At 50.3% G+C, this 22,834-nt stretch overlaps 1 protein-coding gene across 4 annotated transcripts in view; it reads right to left on the minus strand.

Moving 5' to 3' along the window:
- The window catches only part of CTIF (cap binding complex dependent translation initiation factor), a 151,586-nt gene extending 129,215 nt beyond the window's left edge, over positions 1 to 22,371 (minus strand). For all 4 annotated transcript variants that reach the window (XM_068423649.1, XM_068423648.1, XM_068423647.1 and 1 more), the window contains exon 1: positions 22,215 to 22,371. The gene's annotated coding sequence lies outside the window, so the exon portion shown is untranslated. The remainder of the gene's footprint in view (positions 1 to 22,214) is intronic.
- Between the last annotated feature and the right edge of the window lie 463 nt (positions 22,372 to 22,834).

Below are 22,834 nucleotides of genomic sequence, written 5' to 3' on the forward strand. Positions count from 1 at the left end.
CTGGCAGTGCCAAGGCAGCATCACAGGGCAGCCACACACAGCTCTTCCCCTGGGGTGGGACCCACGTGTGCCGCAGCCATCCCAAGGGAGCAGGAACTCCAACCCCATACAAACATCATACCCCGAAGTGAGGAGCAGGGGCTTTTGGCCCAAAACATGGCAACCTTGTCAGCAAGACTGTTGACCATGAAAAGATCTTCCTAAAACAACTCTTGCTCCAGCTCAGCAAGACAAACTGACATCCTAACCTACCCTTAAGCCAACAACCACATACCTTCTCACACCTACCCAAGGTCCAACCTGGCTGGGCATCAGCAAAGGAAACAAAAGAAAGAGGTTGCTTTTGCCATTTTTTTGCCTCCATTGGATGGATGCTGAAAGCCTAAAATGCTTTCTCACACATGACAAGTTTCTTTGAAAATTGTGGCCTTCAAAGACATGAGAACCAGGAGCACCACGCTATCATATACACCCAAATAGCGAAAGATGGAAGTGGATTTACCCCACAACTACACTGCCAGGAGTTAATACTCAATGCTAACATCTAGGTAAGCTGATTGGAAAAGATCTCTGAAATACAGAGTTCAGGCAGAACTGCTTGATGCAATGCTTAGCATCAGGCTTCTCCAGATTTAGGCATCTGTATCAAAGTTTCACTATCAAAAGGTCCAACGACCACCAAATCCCAGTAAATGGCAAGGACCCTACCCACCTTTCCAACCACTTGGCCACAGTTGTTTAGATATGGGTTTAAATGACTCACTTAGAGCATCCCAGTTGGAAAACCCGTATCTTTTCCTTACTTATCCCCCAGATAAATGCTGAAAAAATTCCCATGCCAATCCTCTGTTTCTCCGCAATTCCAAGGTAGGGCAGGAGGAACGTAGAGCAGCCTCCCTCTGTGGAAGATTTATTTTCCAGAAATGCCACTGCAGGCCAGCTGCCAGGCAGCGGGCAGCACATAGACAGAGTGTGACGGGCTCCAGAGCTACCCTGACACATCACTGAAAGCCTTTCTCTTGCCATATGGGATTTATCATCCCAGGTTTTGCTAGGAACAAGAGATGCTTCCTATAAAAGGCAGCCACGCTGCAAATGCTTCACGTACCAATGCAGCCACCTCCTTCCAGAGTCTTCTGTGGTAGGACGCCCAGCGTCCCTCTCATGTTTGCTTTCCCTGGGGAGTTCATAATAAATAAATTTTAAATACTGCTGTGATCCAGCAGGTCCCTTCTGCTCTGAGACTCCTGGGACACGAACTGAGAAACACCCCAGCAACCCACAGATTTATTTATCTGAGCCTGCATGGGATGATGGTAAAACCAAACTGAAGAGACCCCCAGGGAGAGGCTCCAGCCCAGCCCCAGCCAATAGACACCACATCCTGCCCCACGAGCAACCAACACCAATTTTCACATCTCTTGTCCAGCCTCCAAAACCCACCCCATTGCTCTCCACTCCCTACAGTGAAGACCTGTTGGACATCATCTCTCAGTGAGATGATACCCTCTTCTGCTCTGTGCTTCTCTGGGGCTGCGCAGAGAGGAACGGCATATGGTCAAACCCTCCACCATCATGTCCCTCACACTACCTGCCCACTGTTTTCTCCAAGCTGGCTTTTCCAAAGCCACCGCCTATGTGCACGGGGAAGGAGGTCCCTTCAGCCCCAGACCTGGGAGGTGAGGAATCCTTTGACACATAGACCAGGACAGCACAGCTGGTGCAGGACAACTCTCCGACTTCTTATCTGCTTCTTATCAGCACCTTCAGGTCAGGTGAAACCCTTTGCACGCTTTAACTCTGCAAATAGCCGCCTGCCAGCTAACGCTCTGGCAGCAGTACAGGCAGAAGGACCTTTGACCGTCTGCGTTGGGGGTTTGAACTCCTGCCTATTAGCACGGCCGTGGCCGGCGGGCAGCCGGCTCGCTTCCCAGCATCTCCTTTTAATGAGCTCCTTCAGTAGCAATATTTCCTCTCTCCCAATCCAGTCGATTTCCAACAACAAGTAATTAGCAATGTGTCTTTCTAAAGCAGTGAGAGCATCTGGGTGAATGAAAGGAGCAGTTTATCTTTATTGCTGGCGACCAGCCTTCGTATCCAGCAAACTGCAGGAACAGTTACTATGGAAAACAAAAGCAACCGACATGAACCATGACTCCCCCCGTCCAGGTATTGCTGCATCTCCACAAGCACAGATGAAGCATCACGTCTGCCTTTTGGATTTGCTGCTCTGTAGCTGGTATTTTTCCAGATTCCAAAACATCATGTAAATTATTACACCCTGGATCTGACCCTTTTTGAATTAAAATGTAAACACCTTTGAAAAGTGACTGCTGCTGCATCTAGCCTTGGTCTTTTCAGATACTGATGCATCCGTGGCTGGCTGAGCATTTTATATATTTCATCATCCTTCCAGTCTCAGGTCTGGTTTCTGGTACCTGGTGATGCAGAAAAGCCCAAGCGACAGGACAGCAGCTCAACAGCTGCCACGTTGCAGTGCCATCCACGAGCCTGGCATGCCACAGAGCGGGCGAGCACCACAGCACATCGAAACAGAGCCATTAAAACAAACACAGAAATAAATGGGGAAAAAACAAGGAGAGAGCCAGGAGACAACGAAGTGCAAAAGGCCACAGAATCCAACCCAAACCAGCCGCCTGGACACAGTGATCCAGCAAGGAAGGGAGAGGAATAACCAGAAAGCCAGTTCTCAGCCAGACAACAATTTATTACGTAGCTCTCTTCAGTGCAACAAGAATTTTTTTGTGGTTGGGAAGTGGATTTGTTTTCTTCTTTTTCAACAAAACCAAAGCCTCATCACCTTTAGAAACACAAAACGTTTTAGTGTGTCAAATCTGTGCACAACGTTGGAGCCGTTTCCCACCCGATGGGCTTCCTTGCCCCGGGGGGAAGATGTTAACTTTGGCTTGTGATGGATGTTGCCAAGAAAAAGAAAAGAAAAACTAGCACATGGCTAATAAAACCATGGTCTCAACTTCAGAAGGTGAATGGAGGTGAGTTTATGGCTCATCTGATGGGTGTCGGTCCCACCCTGCCACGGGATGCTCCACTACATGGGATATCAGCTTCGCCAGTGGAGGTTCAGGTTGGACATTAGGAAGCATTTCTTCTCAGCAAGGGTCATTAGCCATTGGAAGGGGCTGCCCAGGGAGGTGGTGGAGTCACCATCTCTGGAGGGGTTTAAGAAAAGACTGGACATGGCACTTAGTGCCCTGGTCTAGTTACCATGGCGGTGTCAGGGCAATGGTTGGACTCAATGATCCCAGAGGTCTCTTCCAACCTGATTGATTCTGTGATTCTGTGATATCAGGACAAGGAGTCTGCTGGAGCATCACTCTGGCTGCAGCACAACAGCACGGCACACTCCTTGTCCTCTGATTTTTATACAAAATTGATACATGGAAATACATCAGCATTTCTAGCAATAAAACCTGAAACAGGTCATAAAAAACCCGCAACCACCAACCCCTGAATCAAGAACAGCCTGAGTTTTATAACCTATTTCTACATCGGCTGATTCTACAAACTGTGACTTAAGTCAGACATAATCTATTTTCACGTCCCCCTGCTTCTACTAAAAGCTAACGCAACAAGAGCTCACATTACATCTTATCCTTGTTATTGTTCACTACGACGCACACAACCAAGGCGTGTATTTCGCCCAGCTCCTCTAAATGGTGCAGGATGAGCCCTGACATCCCATGGAAGCAGCACCTGGGATACGAAACACCCCGCGCAGGCAGCGCTCTGCAGGCAGAGAGCACAGCCCACGTCCTCAATAACAGCATTGTAACAACCAGCTGATCCACACGCTTTGCGATCGCACGTTCCGACCGCATGCTCACACGGTTATTGTAAATAACCGAAAGGAAACCATTATCGGGAAGTAAATCTGTTCTTTCCAGGCACCCAGGCAATATAATGGGAGCCTGGGCTGTGAAAAGTCCTGTAATCCTAAGAGACACATCCAACTCTAAGTTGAGATGTCAACCCGCTGAAGTAATCCATCCCGCAGGTCGCTGCCGGAGGGGAGGGATGGCGTGGGAGCGGCATCCCCCGGTCAGCAGCAGGGCAGGCACAGAGGGTGCTTAATCCCCGTTAAACCATGCCCGGAGTTTGCTGGCAAAGAGCATTTTTGCATCCATACGCCGGCTTTTAATAGCATTCAGAGGACATACCTGGGCCGCCAGCCAAAGTGCCGGAGCTGCCACTCTGGATGGATGGAGGGGATTTTATGCTAGGAGGAGCCAGCTGGTCCCCTCCTCCCGGGAATCATGGAATGGTTTGGGGTGGAAGGGACCTTTAAAGGTCACCTAGACCAACCCCCCTGCCATGAGCAGGGACATCTTCAACTAGATCAGGTTGCTCCAAGCCCCGTTCAACCTGGCCTGGAACGTTTCCAGGGATGGGGCATCTCCCACCTCTCTGGGCAACTCGTGCCAGTGTCTCACCACCCTCAGCGTAAAACATTTCTTCCTTCTATCTAGTCTGAATCTCCCCTCTTTTAGTTTAAAACCATGACCCCTTGTCCTACCACTACACGCCCTGCTAAAAAGTCTGTCCCCATCTTTCTTATAAGCCCCCTTGAAGCACTGAAAGGCCGCAGTAAGGTCTCCCTGGAGCCTTCTCTTCTCCAGGCTGAACAGCCCCAGCTCTCTCAGCCTGTCTCCACAGCAGAGGGGCTCCAGCCCTCTGAGCATCTTCGTGGCCTCCTCTGGACTCGCTCCAACAGCTCCATGTCCTTCTTATGTTGGGGGCCCCAGAGCTGGACACAGCACTGCAGGGGGGGTCTCACAAGAGCGGAGCAGAGGGGCAGAATCCCCTCCCTCGCCCTGCTGGCCACGCTGCTGGGGATGCAGCCCAGGACACGGGTGGCTTTCTGGGCTGCCAGCGCATGTTGCTGGCTCATGGTGAGCTTCTCGTCACTCATCACCCCCAAGTCCTTCTCCTCAGGGTTGATCTCAATCCCTTCATCCTCCAGCCTGTATTGATACCGGCTGTTGCTCTGACCCAGATGCAGGACGTTGTTGAACCTCATGAAGTTCACACCCTCACAGAGTCTCTCCTCCATCCCCACCAAATGCTTCCCTTCATCATGGCTTTCCTCTTTTTTGGCAATGAAGCTCTTCTGTGTGACAAGGCTGGGGGGGCAGGAGAGCCTCAGGTGCTCCCCATATTCAAGGTCTTTGAAAGATGAAATGGGAATGAGGAAGCAAGATACTTTTTGCAGCATAAGCCACCTTCTGCACCACCAGCAATGAAGAAAAGCAAATCATCCCTGGATTCCTGCTGCTCCGACTAAGGGGAAGAATCTTTCCCAGCCTTGGATCCAGTGACTTTTGGACCTGGGTTACACGAGCAAGACAAGGAGCAGATTTCAAGGAGAGACAACTCCCTATGACCCAAGGCTGGCTTGTTCACAGAGGACCTTCCGTGTCTTCTGCCTAACATGAGCTGCTCAACTGGAACGGGAGAGAAAAATCATCCAGTAAACCTTTGCCGTTTTGCAGAGGAAAGGGAAAATAACCAACTTACCATGCCCCTCTCTGAGCTAGTTAAACTCATCTGAAAGACTCCATGCACAGATAAGTGTATTCAGAGATTTTTCTGAATTTTTAATTACCTTCAGTGCTAAAAAAACAAACCCTAAAACACCCCACTCAACAACACCCACAAACAAACAACATTTCCAAAACCTGCCTCTGGATCCTGGAGCCCCACTCCTCCACCGCATTCAAATGTTCAGGTATAAAATAAGCAGCAGATTGGCTTTTACATCACGGCCACCCCGGAAGTATCAGTCGTGGGTCTTATCAGTTCCCATACAGGCAGCGGCCACGGCACTGCCATCGATGAGATCTTCTAAATATTCCAGTGGAAGAGAAGAACTGGGGAAATCAGCAATTCTGTACAGGCAGAAGGAAAAGAAGTCCCTTCCTCATAACACTTCTGGTCTAATAATAATAAATTCAGAGGTGGGGAAGCAAACAAAGCCCTGGGGAAGTACAAGGGGACAGGGAACGCTGTGGGGTCAGTGTTCAACTCCACACGAGCAGGTTCACCATGGCACAGAGCTGGCCAAGGAACTGGGACATCAGTGTCATGAGAGCTGAGATTTCCAGGACCGCTGTCGCTGCTTCTGGCTTCTTCCAGATTTAAATATACCAATATAAGAGCCGCAGCCTCTTGCAAAGACAGGGAAAAAGCCACGAGCATCATCTCCCGTGTCCTACCTACTTGTTGAATGTTCTGCTTGGGCAAGAAGGACAGAGCCCAGCACACAACCCAGCAAGGTGTCCAACCCTCACACATTTAAAGACAGGTTTTTGATCGAGGACTGAGTTGGTTGCCAAAGCCTTCCCTTCCCCAGAGGCTGGACATGGGGTCCTCCTTAGCTCCTGCTGCTGGCCACGTGGACTGGACATGGTCTAGACAGTGGGTTTCCATCCAACCAAGTGACTGCATTTCAAAGAAGTGATTCTCACTCCAACCAGATGGACCATCTGAATTAAACCCAGTTCCCCAACACTGCTGTGGGCAAAGGACATCATCTAAGACAGCTCTCACAGCTTGGGAAGATGCCCTTGCAGACCTTAAATCCATTTTTTCAGCCTACAAGGATCTCCTGCATGTTCTCCCATGTAGTTTCTGATAGCAATTCAGAGAGCACATCTGATACCCCGATGCACCCAGGTTTTGCACCAGGCTCCCAACAGCTGCCCCAGGAAGGGACGTGACACAGCACAGACACCACAGCACCCACCAAGGGACCCACCAAGCTGAGGGATGCTGCCACATGGCAGGGATGGGCTCCAGATCCCTGTGGACCCACCACCCCACTGCGCTGGCCAAGGCCACAGCAGCAGGTGATGTTCAGCCCTGGATGGATGGGGATCAAACCCTTCCCAAGCGTTGCTTTGCCCAAGCAGCGTGGACCAAGCCCACGGGTTCAACCCTCCTCTGGAATCCATCCCAGCTTTTAGCTCCTTCCAGCCGCTCATGAGACAGCTTGAACCAACTCACGGGGTTGATGCCTCCTTTAAGGAACCAGCGCTGCAAATACCAAGCAAAGCACCTCCCCAGACAGGAATTTTTTCGAGTTCCTGGCTGGACACCAGCCTCCTTTTTGAGGCTTGAAGTGCATTTTTTCACAATCACTCCCAGACTATCACTCTGCTCGCTGGATGCTCCGCAGCAGCAACACAGCTGCACATCTCCCTCCCCAAAAGCCCTTCCCGGGTGTTCCCCCTCCCCCTTCGGTTATTCCCCGCCTAAATCACAGCAAATAAGGCGTGATAAGAAGCCAATGATGGGGATGGGAAGAAGAGCAGCCTGCCAAACTCCAGGGAGTAAAAATGCTGCAAGTATTTGCTCAGCTACATTTATCGCCCAGGGGACCACTGGGTTTGATTAATAAGAGGTAAATGAAGCAGCTCAACTCGGCTGAGCCCCAGCGGGTGGGAGAGGAGGACAGGGAGGTTTCATTAATACAAAGCAAATGGAGAGACAGGTACTTCCAGGACACAATAGCTGACCTATTTTGAGATGAACATGAGACCAAGAGAGCTTTGGGAGTGTCTATTTACCTCCACCAGCAGCAACAACAGTCTAGACGACTGGCCCAGGTTAAGACAGCTGATGTTCAGCCTTGGGATCCACCAGCCCTACGTCCTAACATGCTCTGCTGACAGCGTCCTTGACATCAGTCCCTTCTGCAAACCCCAGGTCCTGGATGCCCTGCTGATCCCCAGCATCGCTGCCGGGGGGACAAGAACCTCAAGTTCATCCCACAATGTGCTCCATCCACCATGGACCCAAGCACACCATGTGCTGCACCTGTGATCGGGATGTATTGCTGGGTCCTCCAGGCCAGCCACCATACCTCGCTTCCCTCTCTTGTAAAACACAAGCCCTGTAAGAACTTATCTTAAATGCTTGGCTTTGCCTTCTAGCTTGGGGAGGAGGAAAGAGGTCTTGGAGCTTCAAGGTGCCACCGCAGGGAAGGCATCACAGATCTAGAGGGTCTTTGATGAACATCAGAAGTTTGGCCTTGGTTTTCAGAACGCCTCTGGGGTGACTGCATTGAGTAAATACCCAGCAGCTCAGGAAACCAGGCCAAGAAGGCACCGAGAGAAGCTTTTTCTGCACAAATAAAGCCTTGTCAGGAATAGTGCCAGAAATATTTTTTTTTGCTAGTTTGGCTCTGGATCCAAAAGGAAATGCTGTTCCTATAGGGCTGGATGATGACTGGAGGACCCCGGACCACCTGCAGACATCAACGACCAACAGGATCCATCTTTCAGGACAGCTGCGGCCACCCCAAGACCCTACTTGCAGTGGAAAACCGACCAGCCATGCCCAGGACTGACCCCGCCACAGCAACTGGGGGACCTGTAGCCACGAGGACAAATCAGAAACACATCCATGAATGAGTTTTACACTAATGATGCCAAGAAAGAGCCCAAAAAGTTTAGCTTGGGGAAAAAAAAAGAAAAGAAAAGAGGTAAGGGTGAATTTGATTAATCAAGAGGCTGTATAACGCTATACACCCAGATGGTATCTCACACTAAAGGGCCTTGCAGGTGGAAGCCCATCGTTGCTGGCTCTTGGATGCCTGTACACTGCAGGTCAGATGAGGGCATCTGAGGGATCTTTATGAACCAATAATTAAGTAGCTGAGCTTAACAAGCAACTGGAAAAGGCACTTCTGGAATAAATTATACAAGATTTATGATCAAGAAAACAAACTGTGTGTCTAGCCCTGAGTTACTGCAAGCACTTGGAGACTTCAGAGGAAGATGCAACCACTGCTAATATAACCACAAAACGCTAGGGCTTGAGGCAGGCTTTCCCCACTCCCACTAGAGTTTTCTTTGGGGTTTCTCCCTCCCAGAGGGAGCCTGAAGAACCTCTGTGCTTGCCGAGGACCCCCAGTCCATGGGGACACCCTGCTGCTGGTGAGCATCCCCACATGTCCACAAAGTCCAGAAGAAGCCCAATGCCTTCCAGCACGAGGAACCAGAGGTGACAACTGGCACACAAGTCCCACGTGTCCCCTCCTCCAGCGTGGGACACGGGTCACATACCTCCCTTACCTGCAGTCACCCACAGAACTGAATCCCCGTTTGCAGAAGCAAAAGGCTGAACCCATCAAATAATAGCAATTTAAAAAAAAATCACTCGTTTGCCAGCAGCCCAGCTTTGGCTTGGAGAATTTTGAATAGTTTTGGTCAAGTCACTGCAGCCAAAATGCTGGGAAGAAAATGCTGGAAAAAGTTCTTTCGGAGTTTTTTTTTAGGATTTGGTATTTTTAAACAAAGGGTTTTTACTTTTAGTTCACATTGAAGGATGCTAAATTTCCACAGCTCTCCATCATGGTGTAAAATACTTTAAAAAATATTTCATTTTGGGTTGAACAAAGCAATTTGAGTTGACATTATTTTGTTTCCTGTTTTAATGAAAGAAAAATATCTACTCTGATCGACCCCAGCTAAAAATCCTCTTATCCCTCACAACTATCCTGACTACCATGATTTTTCTACAGGCTAATCAACTGAAATTAAAAAAAAAATACAGTTAGCATCAATTATTTGTTCTATGGGCTGATATTTAGGAGTATTCAGAATACATAAGGATAATTTGGGGTATCCACCAGGACACCCTCCAGGACAGAGCACATAATTTAAAGTGTTACTGTAATTAACACATAGATTAGAAACCCACAGGAACCTCAGGAGTGTGTCACATACATGACTTTTTTTTTTGAAAAAGAGAGAAATAAGGAAAATAAGAACTCACAACCCCCCAGGGGACCACTGGAGCCCCAGTTCTGCAGACAAGGTGTGATGGGGGGCACAACCTCGGTGTCAGCCTTTTTGGGATTTATCCTCCCAGCAATGCCTCTGCTTTGGCTTGTTCCCAGCTCCTCCACGGGCTGCTCTGCCCCAGGAGAAAATATTTACTCTCTGGATACTATCAGGCATTGCATGAGATAACACCCAGGGCTGCAGAAACCCCGAAGCAGATAAAACCTCTCCTGCTCCCTTTCAGATCAAACTGGATCTTGTACAGGACAAAGGGAAAAAAAAACAAAGCAGGTTTTCAGGACGATGCTGCTGACTTGTTGTTTTTCAAACCCTCTGCCACCAAGTCCCTGAGGTGCTGCTAACCTCTGCTGATCCCATCAGGTGGTTTAACCGGGGGGCTTAGTGGTAAGCCCTGTCCCTGCAAGGAGGCACCGAGTTATAGAGGGTTATTGTCTGCCCGACCAGGACCACAGAGGCTTTCAGATAGCACAGGGATAATTCCCAACTTCAATTTTCAGGAAGAAAATTAAGTTTACGAACGGATGGAACTCACCCCAAGATGCAATGTCTTGTTGTTGGGTTGGTTTTGGCTTTTTTTTCTCTCCAAGGCTTCATTTTATTTATGTTGAAGCAGCTGTTAAATCCTGTTAACATGCTGCAAATCCCTGTCTTGCTGGAAGAAGAATATGGCACCTTCCAAAGGTAACTGGCCTGTATCTGTACCCAAATAAACCCCTTATGAACAGGAAAGGGGGCAGGTAGGGAAGGAAGAATTCACAGCAGGGATGGCAGGGTAGCAGGAAGGGTCTGGCAGAAGGAAGGAAAAATGGGACAGGGACCAAAAAAGCATGATAGGGGATAACGAAAAAAAATGGGAGAGGGAACAAAAAAAAATGGGATAGGGAACAAAAAAGGCTGGGGCCACCAAACCCAGCACAAGGGCCATCAGAGGAGGAAAAGCAGTTCACAAGTATTGCACTCTATCTGGCTACAAACCTCCTTCTCTGGCTTATCTAACCCGAGCAAATGAACAAAATTATTAACAGACGGGCGAGAAATCCAACAGCAGCTTGGAGAAACCAGGGAAGGCTCCTGAGAGCCAAGGGAACCTGCGCTATCTAGGGAAGAGTGAGACTGTAATAATTAGGTCAGTTGGCGATAAGCCTTCTCAGGGCACACAGGCACACATGAGCTGCTGCCTTGCTCGAAAGTGGGGATGTCCCCGAGGAGCTGAGAAACCCAGCAGCAACATGCCAGGGGCATGGAAAAGACTGGTAGGAGAAAGCCTTCTCCAGCTGCAAACCACAGCAGCTGCTCACCTCAAGGTCTGAGGATCAGTAGCTGCAGCATGGGCAGCTCTGATGGGGTATTAGAAAATTCCTTCACTGGGAGCATAGTTCAGCACCCAACAGGTCACCCAAGGGGGTGTGCGGTCTCCATTCTTGGAAACAGTGTCAAGACTCAGCTGGATGAGGCCCTGAGCAGGCAGATTTGATGCAGAAGCTGGCCCTGCGCTGAGCAGAGGGATGGACCAGAGGACCTCCAGAGCTTACTTCAATCCAGAATAATTCCAAGATCTTGCCTAGGGAGACCTTCCCTTAGCCCAGACTTCCAGGACAAAGCCACCATGTTGGACCTCCAGCTTGATCAAAACCAGAAGAAACTTCTTCCCAGCAGCAAGTGGCCTGGAAGTTCAGGCTGACCTTTAGGAGAGGTAACAGAGGTGAAGCTCAAATACACGACAATCACTCACAGAGGGCAAAGCCTTCTGCTCCAGGAGGCAAAGAGGATGGTCCCACACAGCAAGTGCTGTACAGGATGCATACGCACTTTTCCCTGTAAAAAGGGAGCCGGAGGCTTTCTATCACCCGTCTCTTCCTTCCTGGATGTTTTGACATCAGCTCTGCCCATCCTGGCAGCCTCAAGGCCCAAGGTGTTGAAAGAGCTCCAGCTACAGCCCCAGAGTGAGAGCTGGACTGAGCTCACATCCAGATGTTTGACACCAGACCAAGCAAACAGGAAAGGGAGACCAAAGAGGAGGATGTGCTCACCGCCCTGACCCCCCTTCTCTCTTCCTCCCCATCTGTATCAAGCAAGAGCCACCATCTGTCTCCAATTTGGCCGTCCAACTTCAGGGCCCAACCTCCAATCCAGAAGACAGAAATCAGTCACTTATTGCTTGGTCTTCAGGGTCTCCCTTCAGATGGTGTCTTGAATCAAATTCCCACCTGCCAAAAACCACTTGCTTTTGTTAACAGTGGAGGCAGATACTCCTTTCACTGATCTCTCCAAAATCTTTTCTTAGCTGCTTCTTTGCAAACACCTCACCAGCATTCCCGCTTGCCTCTACAACCCACATCAGGTCCCTGGACGGCTCAGGGCAACTCACACACCAACCAATGGCATCAGATGCTCTTGTGAAGCCTCACGCTTTCAGACAACACAACTGTTCCTCCAGCTTGTTTGTTGCATACCAGCAAGCTTTTCCCACCAGCCAACTGCCGAGTACTCCACCCATACATGAAGTCCTTCAGGATGCAAGTACTTCACTGATACTGGCCCAGGTTGCCCAGAGAAGCTGTGGCTGCCCCCTCCCTGGCAGTGTTTAAGGCCAGGTTGGATGGGGTTTGGAGAAACCTGGTCTAGTGGAAGGTGTTCCCTGCCCATGGCAGGCGGTTGGAACTAGATGCTCTTTAAGGTCCCTTCCAACTCAAAACATTCTATGATTCTATGACTGGTAACAGTTAAACCAAATCTTCACACAAGAAGAGCATCCTACAGACTCAACTGTCGTGTACACGCTTCACGCAACCAGGAAGTTCCTGCAGTCACTAGAGCTCACTAATCAAAAACTCATCAGCCCCCCTTAAATATACACAAATATTTTTCCATACTGCTAGGTCATGAAGAAGACCTCATGCACGATGCTCATGTTCAGCCAGCAAACTCCTCTCATTAGCTTCCCGACCGATACTCTCATTTGGATATGTACTCCAACCTCCCTCCAGCACAGCGGCCACAGTTTTTCATGTACTTGGAATTAAAGTTTGATGCTTCTTTGTCAAAATAATTAGCTAATCAAACCCACTGCTTCCAAGCTGACATTCCTCCTAATGTTTTAATCAATAGACAGAGATGCTCAGAAGAGAGCTAACATGGCCTGAGTTGAGCGTAGGTGCTGCACCTCCATGCAAATATTCACCTCAGCTGCTAAATTTCCACAACTCCTCAATTACAAGTTTTTTCACAACTTCACCCACCAGCTTATCATGAAGTAAGTTTAAAGTACTTCCCATAAAACTTAACTTTAATGCCTGTAGTATCTCACAGCAGCCAGAACTGGCCAGAAAAGGCAACATGATGCCCCCAGGCACCCACGGCTCCATCTCCTGCAACAGGCTGTCCCAAGGCCAAGAAACTCAAGGAAGGAGAAGTGTGATCTGACATTGGTATTACAAGAAGCAATAGGCTTCATTTTCTGGGGTTTCTTGTAAAAATATCTGGAAATTCTCAGAGTTTCCATTCACTAGAGACAGCTTAATCACCAGCATCCCCATCAATGTACCACCATATTTGTTGACTATCAGACCAAAAAGATGGCTTTCTTACAAAGTGTCTGCTTCATCTTTCCAATCAGATTATTTCCTGTATTTATGGTTGGCAATGCCCAGAGAGAACCTTCTCCACATACCTTCCATGGCAAACAGCTCCTCGAGAAGGTAAGCAACGCAAGGGGCAGGTGAAACCTGCCTCCTGCAAGGTTACCACACCTTCTCCAGAAACATCTGTCTGAACTGGACGGGTCTGATTCAACAGAGATCCCAATAAAGATCAGATGTAAATTCTGCATCCTGGGCTCTGTGCTCCTTACCCCAAGACCTTGGGCTAGTCAAGGCCCTGTTTCGAGGCACTCAACGAGATACCTTTGCTACCAGCAAACTGCATTCACTGTTCAATATGAGGACACCCAGGTAGTCCCTACATACTTGGAGGTACCTTAGAGGTGCTCCAGACACACTGCAGAAGCTTGGTCTAGCTCGGCCGAGCAAACATAGTATTACCAAGCTATTAAAAGCTCTGCTGGCACCAATCCCATGACATGAGACCACAACCCACCATGCCAAAAGGTCTTGCTTTTCAGTTCTTCTCAAGAACCTGGCACACCAGGGTGATGATGAAGGTCCATATCAATAGCTACAATCCTTAGTGCCAAATGAAGCTTTAATATACACAAAAAAAAAGCTTGAATCTTGTGACCACCAGAGAAGTCCTTGCTCATAGCACATGAGCTTCATTGAGGCCACATCTGGAGTTACCGTTGTTCTACCAAAGGCTTGTGGAACCCTGAAATTCACCACTCACTTAAATTCAGCCATGTCAAAGTGGGATCAAACTCCGCTGCACGCACCATGCCAGACCAAGAGTAAGGATATGTTGTGAAGCACCGGTAGGCCTATTACCATAAGCTACTGGAGAAACACCACACAACCTTCCACAACACATGCTCACACAACATTGCTCCCAGCCAGAGCCAACCCAGGAGCTGAGAGACCACCTAGGAGAGCTGACTAGCAAAGGCACAGGACTTCTGCCATGGTGGTAAGATCTCCCCAGCAAGGATCCCATCACATACATCTTCAGCAAGATCTCATGACACAGAAATTACTCTCAGGAGTAATAATTTGAGAGAAGATAAAATTTGAGAGAAGAATAATTTGAGACAAAGATCATTCCTATTCCAACAACTTTATAAAACAAAGAAATAAGTGGCACAAGTTGGAATTTCCTGAGCAGACCAAAACTGCTTTCAGGTTTTGAGTCTCTGGGTTTTGGAGGTGGAGAGGAAAGGTTCTGGGGGGCTTGGGAGTTTCTTCTCTATTTTATTTTCCCTTTACCCTTTAGAAAGAAGCAGAGTTTGCAGTCAGCTGTGGGGCTTCCTGAAGGGGAGAACAATTAACCTGAAAGCAATGCACGTGTTTTTAATATAGTACCTGGCACATCAAATGCCTGGTGTCACTTAGAGTGGCAGATGATTTAGTGACTACCTCGCTGAGCAGCAGTGTCTGAAAGCCCTGCGGAGAGCAAGCGATGCGTCCTTCCCGGCATTTAGCAACTGGTTCAGCTCTGCCATGAAAGGCAAGCTGGCAGCAGTCCTGCATGGAGCAAGCGTCATCATCCATCCATCATCCACGCAGGCATCTCCCATCAGTGCCCGGGCGAGTGTGGCATCCTTCTGTGGTGCCGCTAGCATGACCGCAGTCATCTTTCTCCTCTCCCTGGTGAGTCCATGCCAGCAAATTTCATTAATTTTTTTATAGTGTGACTAGGCTAGCCCCCAGAATTTCAGCCTCTCCGCAGATGTCCATGTTCACGGATGGGGAGCAGAGCAGGAGACAAGGAGCTGCTGCAGGTCTGGGGGTGTCCTCCTCGCTGCGTTACTATCCTCCTGGCACAGGGGAAGCTCCTGCCAGCGGCTCATCCTGCCCCACCGTGCCCTTCCCCACCGAAACGTGCGGTGAGGAGGCAGACAGACTCCCGCTGAATGAAGCGAGCATAACTGGAGGTGCTCAAGGAAAACCTCAGCAAAGCCTGCAAGGGATGACTGTGCAAACCAGAGCAGGGGAAAGGCTGAGTCACTTCCTCCCCCAGAGCCCTAAATAGAGAAGAGCGTAAGGAAAATCATTCTCCAAGCTGACAAAAAAGGAAGAGAATCCCCAGTTTAAAAAAAAAAAATAAATCAAAGTGCATATAGTGGTGGCAGAAGGGGAAGGGACAGAAAAGGCAGCCTCGTGCTGCAGCTGTAACGGGAAAGGCTGTCACAAGCAGAGAGGGGCAGAGCACCATCCTCGGCTCCTTTGGGAACTGGGGGTTCACCGATCACTTTTAACAGCAGCTCCGGCTCCAAGGGAAGTTCAGAGACCATCGACGATGCCAAAAAGCCACCGCGCTGCTGTCTCGTCTCCTGCAGGCAGTGCTTTTGGGGATAGATTTGATCCATTCCCCAGCGTGCAAACGCTCTACATGAGCTTCTAGGCGGCAGCACGTGAAACGCCACTATTAGGAGCAGCAACAGTGTAATACCTGATTACCCACTCCAGCAGGTATGCGGTGAAGCTAAGCTCAAGGCTGGAAAACCCTTTTGAACGGTGGGATACCAGTACAGCCAGGCAGGAGACTCTGGAGAGAAATCAGTCACCAGCCTTTCACTGCAAACTCGGTGCTCACGCACAAGCACAAACTCCTGGCACAACAGCATGGCAGCATAGAACAGAATAGTTCAGGTTGGAAGGGACCTTAAAGGTCATTTATCATCATCCCATCACACCCTCTCTGGCAGCATCCCTCCAGCCAGCTCCTCCTTCCCCACGTTCAAGACGATTTGGGTTATTTCCTTAAAGAAAATTTAGTGAGTTACTAAAGGTACTTCTGAGTTAACCGACCCGCTTGCAGCCAGACAGATCATATTTAAGCTCACGACTGCTGCAGCCTCTCCTTGCTGGCAAGAAGGAATTTGGATTTCCCTTTTCCACCCTCTTTCTTACAGCGTGTAAGTTCTTCTCTTTGAGACCTGCCCTCCTCTGTCAAATTTAGGTGAAATTAGACCACGGGGTTAAAAAAGCTTCTGGAGGAATAGCAACTGACAGCCAGTCTGAGTGCATAAGCCTCATTTCTGTTAATTAAAAAAAAAAAGCACGGAAATACAGAGAAGCAGCTTCAAAGTGGCGTTTGCAGTCGAGAAATAATCTTTCACCCCCTGTAATGCAAATATATATATAAAAAAAAGCCGTGCAAATATCCTTTGTCAGAGCCGACTCCGAGAAAGATGATACATGCTCCGCAGATGCTGCGAAACCTGGGAAGGAGGGAGAGAGACCAGCACCCTGGGGGGAATCTTTGCATTAAAAGCATCCGAGCGGGGAAGGATGCCACGGCTCTGCTGACAACCAAGCTCTCCACAGGGCTATGATGTCCTGCCCGCCACTGACGCTGCTCCGAGCATCCGCTCCTCTGCCTGCGCCAGGTCGGCATGGGGATGGACAGAGCAGGGATGCACGAAGGGATGGAAAACTCCACCATTCGCCAGAAGAGCTTTCCAGAAGCGTGTGTTTCATTTCAGAGCTACCTTCGGGATGTGAGAAACTGCTGGTCCCAAACAAGGGGAAAAAGCTGTTGGAGAAAGACATCACCTCACCATAGCTGGTCCCCTGCAGCTCGTCAGCCTCTTCATCCACATCCATGGCCTCCTCTTCCTCTAGAGGCATCGTGGTGAGACCCCACAGCCCCTGAAAACTCATCTATTAGCTCGCAATGATGCAACGTGCACGTGGCAAAAAAAATAAAGAAGTCATTTCCAAAAGCACCCCCAGCCTCCAAGTCCCGCTGTGAAGCCTCCAGCTGCAAAAATTATTGCTGCAAGTTTGAAGACTGCCAGCCCAGCTTCCCAAGCTGGAGAAAAATGTAATCAAAGATGCCTCCAAGTCAATCGCCCAGCTGGGAAGAGACATTTCTTGGACCACCGATATGACCTGATGTAAGGGAATACAGCTCCCGTGGGTGCAGGCACCCACCCCTGTCCCTTCTCACCACGCAAAGCAACCACCACCTTAAATATAAAACATTTCTCTGTTATTAAACTCCACCTGACAACCACAGGACAACCACAACCCTTCCTGCTTTCTTTTCCTCTCTTGCCCAGACATCCAAGATGGTATTTTTGAACAGCATGTTATTAAAATCCCCTCTGGCTTTGCTGCAGCCGGACACGGCACCCAGGAGCCCTCCGGCCCAGGGGGTTTGCTGCTGGCCAGGTGATGCAGGGGGATGCCAGTACCACCTCCTATGCCACCCTTCCCACGCCAACCCAGCCACTCGCCTCCCACACCAGCTACCACCCAACGCAACCAGCGGTGGAGGGATGGCAACAGCTTGGTTGTGAACACCAAGCTTCTCCTGAGCTTCTCCCGAGCTTCTCCCGAGGTCCCAGTGAACGCCAGCCAAGCAACATGGCTCCTCCAGGATTTCATGAGTTCAAAAGCATTTTTCAGATTTAATTACGAACCCCATTAATGGTTCCCCATTGCAGGTGGCTGGGGAAGTTGGTGGCAGCTGTGTGTCTCCATGTAGCTTCTGCTTCAGCACAGGGAAGTCTCCAGTGATGGTGAAACCTTCCCGGCACAGCGCAGGCTGTACAAACCAGTCCCAGCAAGCCGGGCCAGCTTCAGAGGGTGGTGGAAGATTGGTTGGGGTTTTTTTGCATTAAGGCCAATTAAAATTGCTGGTGAGAAACGAGAAGCTTGTGGGCAGCCACATGCATCCTCAGGTGTCACGTCATTCCCGGAGGACCAAGGGATGGGGCACACCACACAGCCACCCACCTCTGCTCCCCATCCCATGGACATCCTCATCATCCCACCCATAACCCTTTCCATCCCGCCACCTGAGAGATGCAGATGACATCCACCACCACCCAACGGCGTGGCAGACACAACCAGGTTGGGGAAGAAGGCGAAGATGAGTTAGTGCTGGTGGCCACACAGGAGACGCCCTTGATAAATTGTTGCACGTTATGAAATACTCCTGCGGCAGGCTCCTGGCCGACAGGCATGGCAGGGTTTGGTCCTGCAGAGATAGCAGAGACAGAAGTTTAGTTGTGTCACCACAGCTTCTCCTACCACCTAAGAAAGCAGGTTTTTCTTCTCCTGTACCACGACTGCTATGTGCCTGGGGTACAGGGGAGGCCAAGGGTTGTCTCTGTAGGAGAGGAGACAGGAGCAATGGCTTTTCTGAAGCACAAGACTACTCCTAGTCAGCCTGTTCTCCCTAAAGCCTCAGAGGTCCATGGACTGCCTCAAAGGAGTCTCCAAAAGCTAACTCGAAACAGCAAAGATCTCAGATCCATTACAGAGACACCATCCCCATTCCTGGCCACTTTTGGGGTACCTCTACGTGGCAGAAGATGACGCAGAGTCCAGCAAGCCAAGACCAACAGCAGCACAGCCCAAGGCAGAAACGGAAGAAACAAAACCTCTCTTTTCAGGAGAGTTGATGGTTAAATGCACAAAAGTTTCGAGAACATCCAACATCATCCCCATTTCGGTCTGAAATGAGCAGGAAACATATGTCTCTTAGCATCACCAGCAAGGCATCTATGTTGTAAACGACTATATGTATGCATATATATGCACACACATATATATAAATAAACAAAAATTAAATAGCCAGCCTCTCACACAAACAGAAAATGATCGGTTAGCTACAGTAGCCCTTTACTTCAGATGACTCAGTAATGTGCTAATTATACTCAGGTAGCAGAACTGCACCTTCTCCAAGGAGTTTCACAAGAACATCCCACGGCATTTATGGAGATTACTTGTCCAGAAGCCTCAACGCTTCCAGATGTTCGAGACAGGAACAGTTTCCCCAACCTGATAAAGACCATGAGCTACCCCAGACAGAGCAGCAGCCTGTTAACTCTGAAACTTAACAATGGCATGTGGAATGTAAACATCTTAAAACATCTGCCAAACTGAAGAACAATGAAATCATTAGCAATATTTAATTGCTTTGTTGAAATAGTCAAGCAATATGCTAAATGTGTCCCAAAGAAGCTCCTGAAGGAGCTCATCTGCTGCCCCCAGCTTCCACAGAAGCTATAGGGTCTTGCTATACTTTTAGGTATAGCTCCTCACAAAAACGTGGAACCCCAAAGACTCACTTGAGCAGCAAGAACATGAAATTAAATAAGGTCCAAGAAGGTTTTCTTACCACTCTGCAGAGACCTACGGGCAAAAACTCAACCAGTGATAACAACCGCAATTTCACGCCGCTCCTGCTGGGAAAAGACCAAGCAGCAGCAAGGATGGCTGCAAGGAGAAACAGGAGAAAGCGAGCTAAAAAGAGAAGGAAGGGGAGAGTCAGCGTCGAAAAATTTCTCCTCACCAGGAGACCACAGTAGAGTCAACTCAATGGAGCACTTCACTCTGAAATGAGGATGCTCAGAGAGAAAAAAAAGTGTGTTTCTCTCTCCCCAGACAGAGTGCTGAAGGAGGGACACCTGGAGATAAAGCTCAGCACCTCGTCATCTTCCCTTCCACAGTTTGGATCAAGGGCTAACAACTACAAAGGAGGTTTTCATGCTTTGCATGTTATTCTTCACGGCGCTCAGGAACCCTCCATAGACCATTCCCATCCCATTTGTGGATGAGGCTGACTGAGCTACGGGAATGTAGGTGTCAAAGACAGCCAAGCCCCTCAGGTATCTCACTCCTCTCCCACATTTCCCTGCAAAGGCAGAACTGGTGTTCAATTCATCTCCACAAATGGTTTCTCTGGTCTCCCGTTGGCCGGGGAGCTCCTGGGTGCTGAGCTTTACCCTCCAGCTCACCTGAGATAAGTCGCATTCCCACGTCACCTTCACCATCCAACCACTGCTCCTCTGCTTTCCTTTAAAAGCAACTTGAGATCTTATAAATGATTAAAAAAATGCTTCCTAAGAGCTGGACAAGTCCCACAGCACTTTAACCACGATATTTTAAATTCAGAGAGCCCTCCAGCGCCGTACCCGCATGGCAAGGAGGGCTCGGACGGAGCTCAGAGGGAAAGCGCTTTACATACAAGCACGGTCTGAGCTTCCCAAAACAGACACCGCTTGTCTCTCTGCCAAAGATAACACGCTTAATGCAGGGAAACCACAGCCTACAAATTTTACTCAAGGCTCCAGGGAATAAAATCCAGCACAAGGTTTTGCTCTTGGACCTCGGGATCAGCAAGGGCAGAGCAAAGCCTTTACAGTCCTTACCAGGAAAATAATGTGGATCGACACAATAAAATGTTTTTTTTCCACTCACTGGAGACAAAGTGTGAATATTTGCTTGTCAGGGTCACATAAGCTGTAAGAGAAGCAGGATGCTTCCTTCTCCATCCTGTGTGGCACCCCCCCGCCAGCATCTGGATGCTCAGAGGATGGCCCACCATCAAAAGGCCTTCCTAGATTTTGGAGAAGATGGATTATTAAATCACCTGGTCTCATTTTGGTATCTTTGGGTTAAGAGAAACAACATGCAAGCTCAGTGTATCTTCTGCTTCCTCCCATCTCTTTCATTTCTGTTAACAAGGCCGTGACTTCAAGCTTCATCCTATACCTGCCTGAGTGGTGGAATAAGAGTAGCGTGAATTACTGGAGCAGGAGTGACGGTGGCACAGATGGACACGTGGAAATGGCCCATTTCAGAGAAGCCACCAAGTCTCCAGAGAGGCCTGGGGCACTCCAGCCCTCCTCATCATGCTGGGAAACAGCACTTACCCCTCTGCAATCTAACGGGATCGCTACCTCATCTAGTGTAGGGTCTTACTGGTGGGGGTCTCACCCCTTCCTGAGGAGCCTGACACAGGGAACAGCCCCAGGAGATGAATCTTAGTCTCATTTTATGGAAAAACAACTCCAAGGACCAAGATTGGAGGCACTGGGATGCCAGGGACACCCAGCAACTGTGCCTCCAGACATACGGCATTGCTGGGGGCAGCTGTGACAAAAAATGTCCCACGAATGCCGGCTGCTCCACTGCCACTGTTGTTCCCTACTGTCACCCACGGTCCCCGAGACCACGTGCAGCCAGAGTGACTCTGCAGGAAAACGATACTGATAAAATAACAACAAAATTTAGTCCCTGGGGAATCCTCATTTGCCCACATCCAAACCCAACCCCGCGTCGAGGACGGGGAAAGCACGTCCGAGGAGGTGGGAGATGCTCCACACCAGACAGCAGCGGACATCCCACGCGGGGATGTCCCCCTTGTAGAGACGCTCCAGGTTAAACCAGGTGGTACCTTTGTCCCCACACACGCTGCCACCGCTCTCATCGTGAAGGAGGTAACGATGAACGACGCTAATTGCGACGGGCGCCGGCACCCGACGGGTTTCCCTCTCCTTTATGCCCGTGGGGAGCTCCCTGGAGGGAACAGGGGGGAGAAGCCAGCCCTGCCCTTCGTTAGGGCTAACGAAGCGGTGCGGGAAGCTTCCAGAGGCCGAGTGCCGTACCCCAACGCGGCCCCGGACCGCCGCCGCCCCCGTTACAACGAGGGCAACACCGGGGGGGGCTCCACGGCCACGCACGAACCGCCGAGGGGGGGCAGAGAAAATCACACGGGACGAGGCCGCTCACGCTACGCCCTTCCCCGCGCCAGCCCGGAGGCCAAATCCCCCTCGTCCCGCCTTCACCTCGCACCATTAACCCAACCCCACAGCGGCCCGGCCCACGCGTGGGGCTTGTTTTATTCTTAATTGTTTCTGAGGGAGACAAAAGGCGGGACGTGCCCCCCCCACCCCCCCCCCCCCCCCGCGCTGCCGCACCGGCTGCTGTGTCATGGCCCCCCCCTCCCCGGCCTTACCGTGCTGCGGCGCCGGCGGTGTCAGACCCCCGCCGGGAGGCTCATGGGCACGGCGCTGCGGTGAGGGGGGGGGACAAGGGACACGGGGCGGGGAGGGGGCGACACGCACCAGGGGCACCGCCCGCCCGCGAGCACACACCCGGCTCCGGCGGAGGGACGCGCCGGGGCGGCCAGGGAGTGACGCGGCCGCTCCCCGCCCGCACCGCTGCCGCCTACGCCGCCGGCCCTGACGGGAGATGTAGTCCGCGCCCCGCCGGGCCCCGGGACAGGCCCCCCGCACCGCCCGGCCCACCCAAACCCCCCCCCGGACAGATTTCTGAGCAGCTTCGGTGTGGTTGTGTTTATTGCTCCCCGTGTTGAACACTTGTGATTGTCATCTTCCCACCGCCGGATCACAGCGGGGTTACAGCGCTGCGGGATGAGGGGAGAGCGAGTGGCGTAGAATCCTGTGACAGAGAACCACAGAACCGCAGAACCGTTTTGGTTGGAAAGGACCTTTAAGATCATCAAGTCCAACCGTTAACCCAGCACTGCCAAGCCCACCACTAAACCATGTCCCTCAGCACCACATCTACATGGCTTTTAAATCCCTCCAGGGATGGGGACTCCACCACTGTCCT

This window comes from Nyctibius grandis, chromosome Z (genome assembly GCF_013368605.1).
Source record: "Nyctibius grandis isolate bNycGra1 chromosome Z, bNycGra1.pri, whole genome shotgun sequence".
NCBI lineage: Eukaryota > Metazoa > Chordata > Aves > Nyctibiiformes > Nyctibiidae > Nyctibius > Nyctibius grandis.